This window comes from Arachis ipaensis, chromosome B3 (assembly GCF_059453495.1).
Source record: "Arachis ipaensis isolate K30076 ecotype BB chromosome B3, ASM5945349v1, whole genome shotgun sequence".
Classification (NCBI taxonomy): Eukaryota; Viridiplantae; Streptophyta; class Magnoliopsida; order Fabales; family Fabaceae; genus Arachis; species Arachis ipaensis.
In genome coordinates this window covers 73,660,977-73,676,282 of record NC_142438.1, presented here as the reverse complement: position 1 = coordinate 73,676,282, position 15,306 = coordinate 73,660,977, and the positions used below count along the sequence as shown (strand labels likewise).

The 15,306-nt window shown below is 36.6% G+C and overlaps 3 long non-coding RNA genes across 3 annotated transcripts; all 3 read left to right on the top strand.

Annotated features, from left to right (window-relative positions):
- Positions 1-11,862: 11,862 nt before the first annotated feature.
- LOC110270177 (uncharacterized) lies at positions 11,863-13,480 on the top strand. Its single transcript, XR_015907753.1, has 4 exons — positions 11,863-11,902; positions 11,987-12,221; positions 12,581-12,705; positions 13,450-13,480. It is a non-coding gene; the product is annotated as an uncharacterized LOC110270177 (long non-coding RNA).
- An 11-nt stretch (positions 13,481-13,491) lies between these two features.
- LOC148571135 (uncharacterized) lies at positions 13,492-14,365 on the top strand. Its single transcript, XR_015907752.1, has 3 exons — positions 13,492-13,699; positions 13,877-13,962; positions 14,331-14,365. It is a non-coding gene; the product is annotated as an uncharacterized LOC148571135 (long non-coding RNA).
- Positions 14,366-14,424: 59 nt separating this feature from the next.
- Positions 14,425-15,090, top strand: LOC148571134 (uncharacterized). Its single transcript, XR_015907034.1, has 3 exons — positions 14,425-14,473; positions 14,782-14,940; positions 15,025-15,090. It is a non-coding gene; the product is annotated as an uncharacterized LOC148571134 (long non-coding RNA).
- Positions 15,091-15,306: the final 216 nt, after the last annotated feature.

Genomic DNA, 15,306 nt, shown 5'->3' with positions numbered 1-15,306 from the left:
GTGAGAACCAGCGAGGACGATGTTCTCACTCTCTTACAGGTCTATTCTTTTTCAGGTTATGCACGACGAAGTTCGGAAAAGCTCATTTATTCCTTTTCTGTTCTAAATGATTTTTTGTGTTGTATTAGTTACTTTTTCCCTCGCCTTTATCTTTAAGAGTTTCTATAAGAGGGATAGGAAATTGATTATGTAATGCTTGTAAAGTAATAATATGTATGTATGTATGTATTTTCTGTAAGTATTGTAATTTGTATTGTAGGTATGGATGTATGTTTTGAAAAATTCGGTTTAAGTTTTAAACAGGCTCATATTTTAGTATTAAATATTTTAAGAGTCGTCGTAATACCCAAGCTCTCAGAGTGGCGCAGCCGGAAGCGTGACATTTTGATAGTCAAGGTTGGTGCGCGGAATTACACTTCGCACAATTGAACCAGCAAGTGCACTGGGTCGTCCAAGTAATACCTGAGTGAGTCGGGGTTGATCCCACGAGGATTGTAATTTAAAGCAAGCTATGGTTATCTTGTAGATCTTAGTCAGGCAGATAGAACAGTTGGTTGGTTGTTTAAAACGCATAAAAGTAAAATAAAGATAACGTTACTCAGTTGATGGTGAATGCAATGATAAGAAGATGGTTAAGGCTTCGGAGATGTTTTATTCTTCTGGATCAATTTGGCTTTACTGTCTACTCCAGCTGTGATTGACTTCTTCTATGGCAGGCTATATGTGATGAACGGAAGAAAATTGTTGGTAAAGATTTCCACAAAAATATCGCACTGCAAGTATAGTTCTAAACCAACAAATTATCCTCGGTCAATGTTTAGATTGTTTGTCACTTAAGCAAACCTAGTAAAACCAAAGTATTTAAACCTCGGGTCGTCTCTCAAGGAATTGAAGGGAAGTGTAGTTTATTATTCGTTATAGAAAAGTATAATTTTGGGGTTTCTGAAATAAGGAACAAGAAAATATAGATTGCGAGAAAAATAAACTAATAACTAAGAAAGCTCTTAGCAAAGATTGAGAATTAGAAGTCCTATCCTTATTATGATCGTCAATTATGATGGTAAATGGGAATTGCCTTCACTTAGTCAACCTCTAACCATGGAGGAAGGTCAAGTGCATACAATCAACTTGAGTTCACAACTCCTAGTCAACTCATAGTGAGAGACTAGCTTTGGTGAAGTTCAAGTTAACCGGCGATCTCCAATTACCAATCAACAAGAGACTTTGGCAACTCAAGAGTCTCTAATTAATCGATCCTAGTCAAGAACATAAAAATCTAATTTAAAATCCAACCAAGCATTTTATCAAACACTTGGAAGGCACAAAAGAAAAACACAGAAAAGTAATAAGACATAGCAAACTCTAAGGCTAACAATTGCAAGAGGAAACAATAAGAACAAATTAAAGAAAGCAATCATAAACATAAAAACATAAATTGCATTAATATGGATTAAAGGACATAAGAAGAATTCATAAACTAAATTGGCAACATAAAGGAATCAATGATAGAAGTAGATAACTAAAGTACTAGAACAAATAAAAGTAGAAGAAAACTAAATTAAAGGTAGAAATCTGAATTCGAGAAATAAGAAGAATAAAAACCCTAAAACCTAGAGAGAGGAGAGAGCCTCTCTCTCTCTAGAAAATTACATCTCCAAACCTAATAATTATGTGAATAAAAGTTAGTTAATCACTCATCCAGCTCCACTCCCCAGCCTATAATCTGTGTTTTCGGGCTTGAAACTAGGCCAAAAGCAGCCCAAAAATTGCCCCCAACGTCTTTTGTTTAATGCAGCACGTGACACTGTCACGCGTACGCGTCGGCTACATGTACGCGTTGTTGAACCTTGCATTTGGCCACGCGTACGTGTCAGCCACGCGTGCGCGTCGTATGTCTGCTCCACCAGTCACCCGTACGTGTCGTCCATGCGTACGCGTCGCCGCCAGCTTCTGAAATTCTCAATTTCTTGTGTTCCTTCCACTTTTGCATGCTTCCTTTCCATCCCCTAAGTCATTCCTGCCCTGGAAAACCTGAAAACACTTAACAAACATATCATGGCATCGAATGGTAATAAGAGATGATTAAAATTAGCAAATTTAAGGCCAAAGAAGCATGTTTTCAATTATAGCACAAAATTAGGAAGGATTTGTAAAACCATGCAATTTATATGAATAAGAGTGAGAATAGTTGGCAAAATCCACTCAATTCAGTACAAAATAAACTGCAAAATAGTGGTTTATCATTGATCAACGCCTTTCTTGAGAGGTCACCGATTCTCCTCAAATGCTAAACCCCAGGGTTAGTGCGGATCTAGTCTGATTGAGGGTGGAGCTCCTGCAGTTCATTCCCCTTGATGATCCTACTCAAAATGCCACAAACAAGGTCGAATCTTCTGGATCCGAGAATGTTGCGCCTTTGGTCCTAGCCTCTACCTCAAAGACTCTAATCTCCCCATACCTCGACTGAACTGATGTCTCAAGAAATCCCCAACGAAGTCGTGGATTGGCCGTCTAAGAGATGTATAATCAAGCTAGTGGTTCATCATTGTCAGATGAAAGACTTACTCTGAACCCATGTAGAATGAGATAACCTTGTGCTGGTTCAACGTATTCATAAGGATGAAGATTGAAGATACATCTTAGAATAGAGAATCAAACACGGATTGAAGATAGAACAATAATACTTTATTAATCCATAAAACTCAGCAGAGCTCCTCCTCTCAACCTAGGAGGTTTAGAGACTCATACTGATAGAAAATACAATGTGAAACATGTAAAGTGTCAAAAGGTTTCTTGAAAAATATGAAAGTTCTCAAATAAATACTAGACTAATTACTAAGGATTACATATAAAGGGTAAAACAGTCTTTTAGTGCAAAAATCTACTTCTGGAGCCCACTTGGTGAGTGTTTGGGCTGAGCAAACGAGTAAGCCATGTGCTAGGAGGGTTCTAGGGTATTGAACGTTGGCTTGGGGTACCTTCTTAGGCATTGGAGGCCAGAATGGGGCAGATGGCTGGCGTTGAATACCAGTTTTGGGCATTCAATTATGAAGCAAAGTATAGACTATTATATATTTCTGGAAATCCCTGGATGTTAGCTTTCTATAGCCGTTGAGAACGCTCCATTTGGACTTCTTTAGCTCTAGAAAAGCTCTTTCGAGTGCAAGGAGATCAGATCCTGACAACATCTGCAGCACTTTCTCTGTCTCTGAATCAGACTTTTGCTCTAGCTCCTCAATTTCAACCAGAAAATAACTGAAATTGCATAAAAATACAAAAACTCAAAGTTGAATCCAAAAATATGAATTTTACACTAAAATTATGAAAACATAATGAAACTTAAACAAAATATGCTAAAAACTATATGAAAATGATGGCAAAAAGCGTATAAAATATCCGCTTATCAAGGGTGTTACAACACCTCCTACCGATCCATCTAAGTTCTCCAACCTCTACTCAAAACTGAAGTTCCCCAAATTTCCAAAAAAGAGCCTCCATGTTGAGTGAAAGCTCTAGATCACTGCTGGGCTGAGAAAGTTCACTAATGATCGGATTGGTCAGTGGGGATGGGTGTTTCTGGATAGGGAACTGGTGGAGGTGAACGCATCTTAGGTCTGTGAATTCTACATCAACTGCTACATGGGGGCCCTCGATGCGGTTTACCTCTTGGGCAAGCAGATTTTGTAACAACTCTAATTTTTGTACTAACGTGAGTTTTTCTTAAAATAATATTTTAAAGCGATTAGTTTTATTTTGACGAGTCGACTTTGAATCCCGAAGTAAAATAAAGGGTAATATAATTTTATTATTATGTTATTTATTTATTTTATTTGCTCTAATTATAATAGAGTCTAGATAATAATATTAATATTATTATCAAGTCCGATTTTTGCCGATATAATTAATTATCGGTATTTTTTGATGAGCTTAGAGTTGCTAATGTTTCATCAGATATCTTTTATTCTTAAGTTACTAATGTCATTTATATTAGTAACTCATATATATTTAACCTTATATATTATTATTATTATTATTGTTATTATTATTATTATTATTATTATTATTATTATTTAACTCAACATATGTCTTTTAATTCGCATAATTACTTAATATTCATTTCACTCCTTTCTTGGCCGAATGCATTAGGAAACCAAAGGAAGTAAAACCATAACACATATCTCCTTACTTTATTAACCAAAGGCACTTAATCATAATGCTATTATCCTTTGAGAAGTGCCATTCATGGTGACCGAATGGATTAAGAAAGACAAAAAGGGAAAAGAAACAAAAAAACAAACGTGACACATACCCCCCCCTCCCTTTTGACATATATCCCTTGTTCAATTATACTATCATCCTCTAATCTTCTTTTTCCATCTCATAACCGAATTGAACTTTCAAAAAGAAAGAGAGAAAGACCGAAAGCGTTCCTTGAGAAAACCGTAACCCCCCACGAGTTTTTAGTTTTGATTTCTTAAGCTCCAAAATTCAAATAAAAAATTCAATCTGATAAAAGTGTTTGTATCCTCCTCTTTTACGTGTTAGGGTCATTTTTGTTCGATAGAAGTTGATGGTAACGTAGATCCCCTTCTATTTGAGTTTGGCCAATTGGAGTTCTAGAAGACACAAATAAGTAATTTTATTTACAGCTTTAAATTCATAAATTATTTTATTTTATTGAGGATAATTAAAGGTAGTTTTGATTAACTGGATTTGAAATAAATTAAGATTTTTATCCAAACTCTATAATTTTAGATTATTTTTCTATTGACGATTTAAAGTCTTAGAAATTTAAATATAATGATGCTTGGATATTTAAATTAAAATTTTATCTAATTTTTTAATTATTAAATTAATTCTTATATTTAAATTATAAAATTAGTAGCTGTAAAATAATAAGATTTTTTATATGATAATATTTTTATAAATAAATACTTTATGTTTTATTAATAAAGTAAATTAGTTATATTGTAATATATTTTTAATTAGAGTATTTTTATATCACAAGTAATATTTTAAAGTAACTTTAGAGATTAAATTAGATTTCAAAATAAATACCATATAACCTAAATTGATTTAGAAATTTCCAAACCCTAGTTAACCCAAATCCCCAATTACAATACACAAACCCTAACCCTAACTTTTACCAAATTGAACCCTAACCCCCAAACACAAACAATAGCCGTAGCCCCCTTTTTTGCCCAACCAAAACACACGCACACACCCATCAGAAACAGAAAGAAAGAAAGAAAGGGATGAGAGGAGAAGGGAGCCACAGAAAGGGTGAAGGGGGAAGAGAGGGAGATCTGAGAGAGAGGAAGAGAGCGCCGGGGAGGGAGAAGCTCGCCGCCGCTAGGACGTCCTGCTGCCGTCGTGCCGCCACCTCTAGAAACCGTTGCCGCCGCCGTTCGCGAAGAGGGAAGTGAGAGCTCGCGGGTGAGAGAGGGAGCGTCGGGCCAGCCACTGACCTCGCATTTGTCGTCATCTTTGTGGGACTCATGCCGCCGCAGTCACTTCGCCGTGAAGTCCGTTGCCGTCGGGAGTCCGAATGCGAGAGAGGAGAGGGGATGTCGCGTTCTGCTACCATTGAAGGACCTGTCACCACCATATCCGCTGCTACTAGAGCCTGTGGCCGCTGTGTATGCCTCTGTTGCCGATGAATGAAGCTGTTATCGACGAGATCCGTTGCTCGAAAGGTTTCAAGTTTTGGGTTTCGTTTCTTTTGAGATTCCAGAAGCTTTATTGTCATTGAATGTAAGTTTCCGTCGCCAGAGTCTGATAAACCCCGATTTTAGGATTTATCTTGTGTTGAATTTAGAGGGTTTTGTAAAATTTTCTCCCATGTATCCAATGAAATAGCATAGTTTTTGTTATTCTCCTTTAATTGTGTTTAAAAGTGAAAACATGCTTTTTAGGTCTTAATATAACTAAATTTAATTCACCTTGATTCCATTAGATGCCTTAATATGTTTGTTAAGTGATTTCAGGTTTAGGAGATAAGGATTGGATCAAGGGAATGAAGAAAAAGCATGTAGAAATGGAGAACTCATGAAGAAATGAAGGAATCACAAAGCTGTCAAGCCCGACCTCTTCGCACTTAATCGACCATAACTTGAGCTACAGAGGTCCAAATGACGCGGTTCTAGTTGCGTTGGAAAGCTAACATCCGGGACTTCAAATTGATAAGATTTGCCATAGTTACTGTGCATCTAGGGATGCGTACACGCACTGTACGCGTACACGCCGATGTTGCACATGATTCATTTAATGCAACTCGTGGCCAGCGATTTTGGGAGCATTTTTGGGCCCAATCTAACTCATTTCTGATGCTATTTAACCCAAGGATTGAAGGGGGATGAGACACTTAGACACTTAGTTAGTTTTAGTTTAGTTTTAGGAGTGAAAGTTAGTTTTAGAGAGAGAAACTCTCACTTCTCTCTAGAATTAGGATTAGGTTAGATCTAGATTAGAAATTCTTAGATCTAGGTTAATTTCATGCTTTGATTCACTTTTCCTTTTGTAATTCTTCTTCTTCTACATCTCTTCTCTAGTTTAGCATTTAATTTTTGTAGTTCTCTACTTTGATGTTGATGCACTTTTGTTTCTCCTATTTTCCTTTTTAATACAATTCATGTTTTGATTTCCTTTCATGTTTATTTGATTTGTTGTTGTTTAATTCCTTACAATATTGAGTAGTAGATTTACTTTTCTTGCAATTTTACTATGTTTTCTTTTTATGCCTTCCAAGTGTTTGATGAAATACTTGCAAGGATGTTAGAGTAGAATTTTATGCTCTTGGCTTGGGAAGGTAACTTAGGAACTCTTGAGTTACTAATGTCCAAGTAATTGATGATTGGGAGCCATTAACTCTAGGTCTCACTAATTGAATTGGTGGAGAGCTAGGACTTATGTACTTGGATTGATATAGCTCATTTGACTTTCCTTTACTGGTTAGAGGATGATTTAATGGGATTGATCCTTGCCAATTCTCATGTTGTGGTTAGTGATAGGGATAGAGATCCTTGACCACCAACCCTTGCCAAGACCTTTTTAGCCATTAGTTTACTTCCTTGTCATTTATCTTTCATGTCTCTTATCAAAACCCCAAACATAACTTATAACCAATAACAAGAACATTTTATTGCAATTCCTAGGGAGAACGACCCGAGGTTTAAATACTTCGGTTTATAGATTTTAGGGGTTTGTACTTGTGACAAACAAATTTTTGTATGAAAGGATTATTGATTGGTTTAGAAACTATACTTGCAACGAGATTTCATTAGTGAAATTCTATACCATCAAAAATCCATTCATCAAAATGGCACCGTGACGTGGCGAAAATTGGCGAGTTAAGAAATTATTATAAGAGATATGTTGCAAGTACAGTTCTTAACTAACCGAAAATCCGTTTATCAATTTAGAAGGGTTGTCAAAAAATTAAAATTAAAATTAAAATACTGGGGGTATGAATCCCAGGTCGTCTCCCAACGAGTTGCAGAAAGATGTGCTACTTTATTAATCAGATGTTTTCAAAAATGGTTTGAGTTGATAAACAAGAAATTAAATTGGAGAATTTATGTAAAGTTTAAATAAAAACCTTGACTGGGAGTGGATTATTTGGAAGTCCTATTCTTGTTGGAGTACTCTCAAGATTAATTGATAATTGAAGGTTGTTCTGTTTAGTTATCCTTTACTAGGTAGAGGAAAGTCAAGCAAGTTGGAAAGCTATTTCTTGTGACAAGTCCTAATCCTCTCCCTTGAGAAGGACTAGTGTCAATGACTAGAGGGCGATCCAACAATAAACCCAATTACAATTTTTCTCTTGAGTAATCCAACTCAAGGTTTCCTTCAATCATCTCCCAATCAAGTTATGGAACTACTCGCTCATTATGAATGTAAATTTCACAAAATAAGGAAGAGAAATACTGAAAGACATAATAAATAATAATAAAAAGGATCAATTAAAAATAAAAATAGTTCTTGTATAAATAAATTCTAGAAATAATCCAAGAGTAACTCTGAGTAAATAAAGGACATGAAAGAGTAAGTGACAAGTAAGGAAACAAACTAGAATGACGAAGTCTTGATGGAGGTAATAACTCTTCTCAATATCACAATCCAAAAAGCAATAAAATCAAAATCTTAAGAACTATGAATGTTTAGAGAGAAAACCTAGAGGAGAGGTAAAATCCAATCTAAAACTAAAAATTATGCGGAATGAATGTTGTTCTTTGTATCTGCATGTTCCCTGGCTCTAATCTGCTTTTCTGGGCCGAAAACTGGGTTAAAACAGGGCCCAAAATCGCTCCCAGCAAATTCTGCAGATTCTACAGATCGCGCATGTCACGTGATCGCGTCGTACAGGCATTCGCGTCATCCAGCATTTCGCCTTGCCACGCGTGCGCATCGTCCACGCCTTCGCGTCACTCGTGTAGTTTCCAATCTGTGCGGTCACATGAGCCATGCGTCCGCATCACTGCAATTTCCTTTATGTCGCGCGGTCGCGTGAGCCATGCGTTCGCGTCACTTCTCGCTGGTTATCTCCTTAATTTCTTGTGTTCCTTCCATTTTTGCAAGCTTCCTTTCTAATCTCCAAGTCATTCATGCCCTATAAAGCATGAAACACTCAACAAACAGATCACGGCATTGAATGGAATAAAGGAGAATTTAAAATACAAAATTAAAAGTTTCTAAGAAGCAAGTTTTCAACCATAAAGTATTTTTAGGAAGGAATTATAAATGCATGCTTATTTAATGAATAAGTGGGTAAAGATTTGATAAAACCACACAATTAAACACAATGTAAACCATAAAATAATGGTTTATCACACCGTTGCCGGGGAGTTGCAATGGTGTTATGTTATTGGTTATTGTATAAATGTGAATATTGTGAATAGCTTGATTTTTTGGAATGCTTGTTAGTTTTTGCTAGTTTTAGGATTTTGTTTCATTACTTCTTATTAGCTTTTGTTCTTATTTTCTCTTTTCATTATGAATTCTCACTTTGGCTTTGAGTTTGGTTCTAACTATGTTGTAGGCAATGAGAGCTTCAATGAGGATGTGTATCAAGGATGGGACAATCAAAGGTGGGAGGAGCCATATGCATATGATCAATCTTCATGGCAACAACCTCCACCAATGTACCATGAACAAGAGCTATTCTATGATGCATATCAATCCAATGGCTATGGTGAATCTCTTTGCGACTTTCAAGAACCACCACCATATGCCCATGAACTATATCCCCAACATAACCCTCAACCATACTTACAAGCCCCTTCTTACCAACCACCTTCATATGTCCCTAATCCATATCCACCATTCCAACAACAATATGAGCCATATGAATCACATATAGAGCCACCACCTTTCTAACATCAACATTTTCAAGAGCTACCTCCTCCATACTATGACCAAGATGAACCACCTCCAATGTATGAAAATTTTCAACCACAAGATGAACTCTACTTTTCACCACAACCTCCCATGGAAGAATACTCATGTATATTGATCCAAGAGTCATATGACCCTACTCATGACATTTAAGAGGAACAAGAGTCAAGGGATCGTCTCAAGGAAGCATTGGATGAATTTCAAGCAACTATGGAGCGTGTTGTGCAACAAGTGGAAAGAGCGGAAAGTATTGAACCACCACAACTATACCAAGAGGAACCACCTTCCTACTACGAATCCTTTCCCCAAATTGATGAACCCTTCCATCCACCCCAACCTCCAATGGATGACATCCTTAATATTCTTGTTCAAGGACAAGAGGAGATGAAAAGTGATGTGGAACAATTCACGGCCGCCTTGGACGAGGTGGTAAACTGGTTAGCATCCTAATGCTTGAACACTCAAGGAACTCCCATGGCTACATGTGGAGAAACAAATGAAGAGCATAACATGAAGGAGAGATTGGTGGAGAATGAGGGAAGTTGCTTTGAATTGGAACAATTTTGTTTTTATAGCCTGTTTTTATTTTATTTTCTAAGTTTCTCATTTTAATAATGGTATTGAATTCTCTTACTCAATTATTGAGAATCTCTTGCATTGTTTTGGTGCTTCGTGACTTGTTTAACATTAATGGTCATATTTGTTCCACACACAAGATTAGTACTTTAGTCCTTCCTTATTCATTATTCTTTACTTTTTGTACTTCATTATCATTGAGTTAGGATGGGACTGATGAATGGACTCTTGATGGTTTAGAATTTCACAAATGAATTCTCGATGCAAGTATAGTTTCTAAACCAACATTAATCCTTTCATACAAAAGATTGTTTGTCACAAGTACAAACCCTTAAATTTATAAACCGAAGTATTGAACCTCAGGTCGTTCTCCCTAGTAATTACAATAAAGTGTTCTTGTTATTGGTTTTGGAGTATGTTTGGGGTTTTTGAGATTTTAGACAAGAAATATAAATGGCAAAGAAAATAAACTAATAACTAACAAAGCTCTTGGCTAGATATGAGAACTAGAAGTCCTATCCTAGTTATCCTCCTCAATTGTGACCACAAGTTGTCCATTCCTACCACTTAGTTAACCTCTAACCATAGAGGAAAGTCAAGTGGAGGAATCAACTTGATTCCACAAGTCCTAGCCAACTCCTAAGGGAAAGACTAGCTTTAGTGGTATCCAAATCAATTAGCAACTTCTAATTGTCAATCAACAAAGGATTTAGATAACTCAAGCGTCACTAATTACTCCACCTAGGCCAAGAGGAACAAAATCTACACTAAAATCTAACTAAACATTTCATCAGACACTTGGAAGGCACTAAAGAAAAGCATAGTAAATGGATAACAACAATAAAATCTAACACTACAAGAAAAATACCCATTCAGCCACACTTTTTTTAAGCTACATTTGAAAAGCGTAGCCTATTCATAGAATAGGCTACGCTTTTCTCCGTGTTGCCTTTTTATAAGAGAAAAGGATACACAAATGCGGCATCATTTAAAAAGCGTAGCCTTAGGTATTATAGAAATCACTTATAAAGCGTAGCCGTAGGTTAATATCTATAAGTTCACTTTTCATATCAAAGGAGACGCTTTTAAAGGGTAGCCTATTTGTTAAGTTTTGGGTGCACTTTAAAAACGTAGCCTAATATATCTAGGCCAAATGCACCCAAACACTTAGTAATTTTTCTTTTCCTTATCACCAAATCACTCACCTTCGAATACCCTCACTTTCACCTTCTGATCAGAAAAAAAGTTTCGCCCCTCACCTTCGCAAATCACCTTCACCTTCGAATTAATTGTTGAAAACCCTAACCCTAACACACCCACACACTCACACTCATTCTCACCATCACTCACCACTGCCACCACGCCCCCCTTTCACACACACACACCCAGATCTGAGAGAAAGAGTGAACCAGAGGGAGGAGAGAAGGGAGACGGAGATGAGAGAGCGCGATCGAGAGAATAGAGAGTGAGAGGGGGTCACCGCCGCAACGTCGCTGCAGCCGCCGCCATTGCCGTCGCGGAGCAGGGAGCCCGGAGGGGAGAGAGAGACGATTTGCAGACGAGATGGAGAGAGAGGACGAAGATGCGACGCAAGAGAGGAGGCTGTTCCGCCGTGCACTGTCGTCGCTCCTGGGGTCGATTGAAGCCGCCGCCGCAGCTAGGGCTTGCTGTGCTCCTGTCTGTACTCCTAACCTCTATCTCTCTCTCTCTTCCTCTTCAACTTTCATTTCATTCTCATTTCAATTTTAATTTCGATGTCTCTGTAGGCAACAATATATTTTAGGAGTTGTATTGGACTGGAAGAGATGGAAGGGGAGCGTTTGAACTTTCAATTTCATTAATTTTTGCTGAATTTCTGTGCCTGTGGGTGAATACTGGATTGTGAAGGATGGTTAGGATTGTGAATACAGAAGTTTGGACCTCTTCATATATGGTATCCCTTCTTTTTTAATTCCCACAAGAGCTTAGGATTGGTTAAACAGAGCAAATTGAAACTTTGAATGTTCCCCTCATGCAGGGAACAATGCTGATCGATTCCTGAATTGGAGCACTAGGTTCCAAATTGTTCTAGGCGTGGCAAGGGGATTGCAGTACCTTCATGAGGATTCACATCTAAGAATTGTTCACCGAGACATCAAAGCAAGCAACATTCTTCTTGATCATAAGTTTCATCCCAAGATTGGAGACTTTGGCCTTGCCAGGTTCTTCCCTGAAGACCAAGCTTATCTTAGCACACAATTCGCTGGAACATTGTAAGTCCAATTATTAAATATTTTAATTACTATGTATGCTAGCTGCATATTCACCATGTTACTCGTTTTATATTTCAGTTTTCTAATTGTTTTTTTTTTGTCATAAATTGGATAGCCTATAATTTTGAGTATTATAATATCACAACACACACCTATGCTACACACACAGTTATACACAAAATATTAAGAGTTCTCATCCACTATTGACCCTAATCAAGTCTCAAACCTGAGTACGCAACACATATCATAGGGGAGTGGTGTGAGCTTATGAATGAATCTGGTTTGCCATGTTACCAGGTTTAGTTATTAAGTAATTGAGCTGAGCTGTAAGTTTGACAAATGAAATGGTTTCCTGCCAGCGCCAAAAGGGCTGTTTTCGCCGGAGCCAGAACATTATCGAGGACCAAAGCTGAAAGTTGCCATCCTTGGAGCTGGGCTTTCTGGCATGTCAACTACACTGGAACTCTTGGATCAAGGACACGAGGTTCAGCTCCTTTAATCTTTAATATCACACTTCCTCCATTTCATATTTTATAAGTCATTTTGATACTTTGATTTATGAATATATGTGAAAAGTCAAAGCGACTTATCAGTATGGAACGAAGAAAATGTTATTTTGAAATTGGATGTTATGGTGTACATGGTAAACTTGATTTTTGAAGCAAAGGGGAGTGATTTGGTCAGTTTCTTAACACAATTATGGTGTTAAATTTATTAGGATATTCTAGCTAATGCATTTTATCTAGTGTGTTTACTTCTAATTGCTCTCGATCAGGTAGATATATATGAGTCGAGGACTTTTATTGGTGGGAAAGTTGGTTCTGTTATTGATAAGAAAGGAAACCAAATTGAAATGGGATTTCTTATAAATAGAAGTTGGTAAACGGACTTGATTGATCCCGTCTTTGAAATTCTCCAACCCCTCTGTTTATTTATGGTCTGAGAAGTTAAAAAATATTAAATATATAACCCTAGGAAACTTTGCCTAAGCAAAATTGATCAATTTTTCATGCCCATTGTGTTTAGGGTTTAAAAGCCATGCTTTATAGATGAATCCTTTGTTTTGCTTTTTTATCATATTATCCTTCTCCTTAAATCTTAATGAAATTATTCTTTTATAAAAAAGATAAAAAAAAATATCTATTGTATTTAACTTATAATATATTTTATTAATCCATCATATTTTTTCAAAAACTCTGCTGATCTGAGCTTATTTTCTAATGTGCAGTCCCAGAAGAATACACAGGTGTTGCAAAAGCTGATTTTCTGGTATTTCTTATTAGAAAAAATACCATTTTTTTTCATTTTCAAGTTTTCCCTTGTTGACTTTAGTAATATTAGTCTTGTAAATTTATTAGAAATTTTAAAATTTTAAATTTACAAACTGTAGATAAAGGTTGAAGACTTCTTTAGGTACTTTTTCTCAGATGATGCTGTAAACTTCCATGAGTCTTTCCATAAAAGATGTGGTGATAAAGGTAGCCTGCATGAAACAACTATGAAACCTCTGCATTTAAAAAATCATCTTTAATTTTGTATGCTTTGCTGGTTGTGAGTATGGTCTAAAGAGAAAAATTTAAGATGACTAATACCTGTCAATACACCTTAATGTTTTGTTGAGGATGATTTTTTCATTTTCCCCCCTCCCCTTTCAGACTTCAAGTGTAGTTCGTGGCGTCCTCAAGAGAAATTTGGGTATGCTCGTGAACTATCTTTCAACATCCAATAAGACTTTATCTTGGTATGTTTCTGCCAGCTTTATTTCTCTTTTCTATCTGAGGTTCAACTAAAATTTTGAATGAAGCCAAAGTGAATGCCTAATATGGGGGCTTATGTACAGAGAAATATATGAACATATTGATGAGTTACAAAATTCCATTTCATGGAAAAAATGATTGAGTAGTGCATGCTTTAAGTAGTTAAGTTTGAAGTTATTAATTCAAATTAAGTAAATATAAGATAGAAAAAATTGTTAAATCTAAGATCCTGAGCATATGTCCTTTGATGAAGCAATAATAAGATCTTTGATGCGTCCCTATGATTTTTAAAAACTTAGTAAACTGTTCCTATGGAGACCTGCCAGTGGACATAATTGTGTTTCCTTTTCAGGAGCAAAATTTGGTGGCTCACCCAGCACCACCAGCTTCTGCTGTCTTTGCCTGCTGTGTTCACAAATTCCTTTTCTTCGATTTTGCCTGCTACTATTCTGTCCTGTGCTATCCGGTTCTGCCCTAATTTCCACCTTCTTCTAGGTTGTCTTTTTTTTTCCTGCCCTATTTTGTTGTTTTGCCGTTATCTCTTGAATGATTTAATTGCTGCTGCTGCTGCTGGGTCCCAAATCTGTTTGATTATATCAATTTAATTCTTGCTAAATGATGATTGTGCTGAATTTGTGGTTAAATGGTTGCATGGAAATTACAATTTTTTTGTTTGTAATTTTTACAGTTATTTTGGTTTAGTTGTTTGAGCTGGTAGCAGTGTTGTGCTAACTTTTAAGAATCATTTAATACGTGGATTAATTCTGGAATCTCGATAAACAAACCTTTTCATATTTGCTCAGGGGCTGTTATTTCCAACAAGGTATGGAAGTTAAGATGGAAATGAAGGTGGAAGATGCATATAGGAAGTCAATGGAGACTGTGTTGAATTGGATACAAGATACTGTAAATCTTAACAAGAGTCAAGTTTTCTTTCGTACATATGCACCCGTGCACTTCAGGTTTGTAATTTGTTGCAACAATTGTTATGATTTATATTTTGCCTTCCAAGTTTTACATATATTTATCCAATAATGTATGAACAGAAGTGGAGATTGGAGAAGCGGTGGAAGTTGTCATTTGGAAACACTGCCAGAGCTTAACATGTCATTAGTGCCTAATGATAACTGGTCACAATTCAAAATAGGCAATTCATTGCTATCATCACACAAATACAGCACTGAACTTGTCAAGTTAAAAATATTGAATATAACAGAGATGACAGCTCAGAGAAAAGATGGACACTCATCAATCTACTATCTTGGTCCGAATGGCGGCACGGCGGCACTCCATCAGCAAGATTGCAGCCACTGGTGTCTGCCTGGTGT